At 37.5% G+C, this 4018-nt stretch overlaps 1 protein-coding gene across 2 annotated transcripts in view; it reads right to left on the reverse strand.

Annotated features, from left to right (window-relative positions):
• Positions 1-1004, reverse strand: part of LOC106882686 (vitamin D3 receptor) — a 761413-nt gene extending 760409 nt beyond the window's left edge. For both annotated transcript variants that reach the window (XM_052965751.1, XM_052965745.1), the window contains exon 1: positions 245-1004. The gene's annotated coding sequence lies outside the window, so the exon portion shown is untranslated. The remainder of the gene's footprint in view (positions 1-244) is intronic.
• Between the last annotated feature and the right edge of the window lie 3014 nt (positions 1005-4018).

A 4018-nucleotide genomic window follows, 5' to 3' on the forward strand; every position in this document is an offset into this window, starting at 1 on the left:
TTTGGACACATATATATGCGTATACGAGTTTACATGGTGCTGGCATGTGCCTGTTTGGACACATATATATGCGTATGTGTATGTGGGTGTATGCGCGTGTGTATGTATCCGTGTGTGTATGTGTATCCGCGTGTGTATATATGCCTGTGTGTGCGTGAGTGTGTGCGTGTATGTGTGTGTGTATGTGTGTGTATGTGTATGTATGTGTGTGTGTGTGTGTAAAACGAAGTTAAATAGTACTTACCTACACTGGCAGAGTTTGAACGATGGTCATTTCTGTTGTTTTCGTTCGTTGACTCAATGACGCAACTGGGTTGCTGGGTTATTTTCTTCATCTGTAAATTGTGGCAGAGGGTGCAATTCATAAAAATAGTTTTGCTTGTTGTTGTACTTGTTGCTGTTGTTTATCTTGCGCCTTTCTTGCGGAATTCCTGTTGATTTTACTGTCATAACCCTTTTTGATTTTAAGCTTTTAATATTTTGTTTGATTTCTCTTTTGTTGGTTATGTTGCTGATGTATTGTTTGTTTCCTTGTTGTTTTAGATATTTTTCTGTTTTTGTCTCTTAGTTTATTTTACAGTACTTTTTCAGTGTACTCTTTTTAGTTTTTGAAATATTAAATTTGTTCTTGTTATGCTCTACTTGTTATAATTGTCGTTTTTGTTTTTGTTCTGTTCGTAGCATTTGATTAAAATGTTGTATATGCTAACAAAAATACTTTGCACTAAACCATTATTAAAATACTTTTATAATAATAATAATAATAATAATAATAATAATATATAGGGGCAAGGTCAGATACTTTTGAAGTGTAGTAGTGAATGATGTTAGTCACTATCATCAAACCCAGTACTTGACTGGTACTTTATTTTATCGAATCCCAAAACGAATAAAAGGCAAGGTCGACCTCGGCGGTATTTGAACGCAGAACGTAACGAGCCGAAAGTGATACCAGTAAGGTATTTTTGCCCGACGCACTAACGGTTCGCCCAGCGGTCGCCGGCTAACTGCTACTACTACTACTACTACTACTACTACTACTACTACTACTACTACTACTACTACTAATAATAATAATAATAATAATAATAATAATAATAATGAGAAAATAAAGAAGAAGAACAATAATTTTGCATGAAATCAATATTAATGGATGCTGATAACGTTGTTGTTGTTGTTGTTGTTGTTGTTGTTGCTTTTGTTATTCTTGTTAGAGTAAGTTTTTTTTTTTGTTTTCCTTAGAATAACTGACAGTTATTATAACGCTTCCTGTGATTGTTATTTTTGGAGCTTGTATTGTTTCTCTTGTTTAGCCCCTCAGTCAGTTCTTGACGAACAGTCCTTTGGCATGCAGATGTTTATGCTTGATGAAATTATAGCAATGTTTCTTTTTTTTCTGTTATTATTATTTTATTTTTTTGCTTGCAACTGTTGTTCAATTTTTGCTTGGTGTGTATTTGCTATAATTATTTTTTTTTTTAAAAAGATGTTTTTGTTTCGTAAAAAAAAAAAAAAAAAAAGGGGGTGCCGTTTTCTAATGTACCCGTTGTTGTTATGCTGTTTGTCGCTTTGCTGATTTTCCTAGCGCTGTTTGTTGTTACTGTTGTTGCTGCTGCTGCTGCTGCTGCTGTTGTTGCTGCCGTTACTATTGCTATTGCCCCAACTGCTGCTGCTGCTGCTACTGCTGTCACTGTTGCTGCCAATGCCGGTCGCCCGATGCTACCGTTATTGACGCCTGTTTATATGACAGTTCTTCATATATACACATCATGGCGGTCTGTAAGAGGATGGAGACAGTAGATTAGTGATTGAGTGAGCGGCTGAATAAGGGAGAAAGAGTGGGAGAGAAAGGTAAAGAGAAAGAGAGAGAGAGATAGAGATAAAGAGAGAGATAGAGAGAGAGACAGACAGACAGACAGACAGAAAGAAAAAGAAAAAGCATACAACAGACAGAAAGATAATTAGAGGGAGAGCTAGAAATATTTCTTGTTTACAGCAATTAACTTCTTTATAATCATGATCACAATCATCATTATAATTACCACCACCGGTATCATTATTATCGTTGTCACCGTCATCGTGTTCATCATAATCGTCTTCGTCATCATCGTTGTCATCGTCATTATTGTCATCATTATCATCATCACCATCATCATCCCAGTCATTATCAGGGCTATCTGGATCATGACCAACATTATCATTATCATTACCCTCATTATTATTACCACTATTGTCATTGTCTTCTTCGTCTCTCTCTCTCCTTGATGGACATCGACATTATCAGCACCATCAACATCTTCAATGCGTGCTAATAGGGGAGTCTCTACGATGTCCCTTGCTCAGCTAGAAATAACAGCCAAATCACCTCGACGTTTTATAAAAGACAAATTAGATAATGTAGCCCTACATTCTCCCAAAAGACGAGGTGGTTACATCTGGAGTCCCTTCAAACGTAGATTTATACGAAGTTGGTTGAAATGGGGCTAAACAACAACATTCATATTTTAATTTACACCACCATCATCGTCATCATAAACAACATCAACAACAACACCACACAACTTTGTCTAATGGTGATATTAACCATCAGAACCTCATTGATCCACAACGATACGTTCAGCGGTAAAAACAACGGCGGTAACAACTAGCTAACGTAAGAACAATCTTGATAAATGTAGCGTTTACTATGACGCAAATGATGACGATGATGGTGATGATGATGATTATGATGTAACGATGACGACGACGACGAGAACAACTCGAAAGAAGAAGACCATGCTCGTATCTACGTGAGTCGTTCCTGATTTCCGAACAGCATTGTGGCATAGAGCGATGCTATACCAAATGCTTGTTGTTTTCGAAGGCACCGAATCGAGTCATAAACATAAAGTAATGAACATTCTAAAATAACTCTGATTGAAAATGCTTGCTAATGTAATTAGTCAGAACATTTTAATAATTAACCAATGAAATGGTTTCATTCGTGCCCGGTGATCTGATAAGTACTTCCAAGTCCAAGCCCTATATTGGACGAAGAACGCAAAGAATGGTTGCTTCATTTATCCATCATGACATTTCCGTGCCCTCTGAATGACCTGTGAGTTCCTGTAACTGTTGTAAGTGTAACTCATGTCAGCGTAGATCAGTTCAAGCCAGACTATATCGTATCGTGTAAACGCATTGTCTTAAAAGCATTCTAACCGTAACATTGCAGCGTAATCTAGGATTGCATTATCCGACAAGTAATATTTTTTAAAAACAAAATCACGTTACGTGAGGAAGGTTTGGCTGCAATTTCCCGCAAGTGAGCAGTTTTGTAGAAGCTGCTCTGCTTGCTCGTTCCTGTCTTATTTTCGACTATGGCAAAGCATGCTGGGAGATGTGCAACAACCAGTTCGTAGTGCAGCAAACTCATCATGCAAGTGCATATATCATTCACAAAATGGATATCTTAAGTACAAGGTATTAGATTCCCGTATTATCTTAAGTCTGTCTATCTCTCTGTGTCTCTGTCTGTCTGTCTCTGTCTCTCTGTCTGTCTGTCTCTGTCTTTCTGTCTCACTCTCTCCTCTTGCTTGCTCGTTCATCAATAACCATTTATATAGCGTTTTTAAGCAGATTCAGAGACTTGTTTTCCCAAGTAGCTCCTCAACAATCCCTCATATTTAAGAATTCTAAAGCCGTCGAACATGTTTGGCATGAAACCTGTTCTGCCAAATTCCTAACATATAACTGACGCCTGTCATTTTCTGGATACGATCTTTCATTCAAGACTACCAATGCAACATGTAATAACGGAGCTCTTTCCGCCTAACGCTTCATTAAATCTACTGCAGATCAGTAATGTCTTCCAGACTCGTCCCGCCATAAATTAATGACATGTCACCCGATACACACACACACACACACACACACACACACACACACACACACACACACACACACACACACACACACAATAGTATACACATGAAGCTGTGCCTTACTCCTTAATATTTCTCATACATGAAATTTAAAG

This window comes from Octopus bimaculoides, chromosome 2 (genome assembly GCF_001194135.2).
Source record: "Octopus bimaculoides isolate UCB-OBI-ISO-001 chromosome 2, ASM119413v2, whole genome shotgun sequence".
Taxonomy (NCBI): Eukaryota; Metazoa; Mollusca; class Cephalopoda; order Octopoda; family Octopodidae; genus Octopus; species Octopus bimaculoides.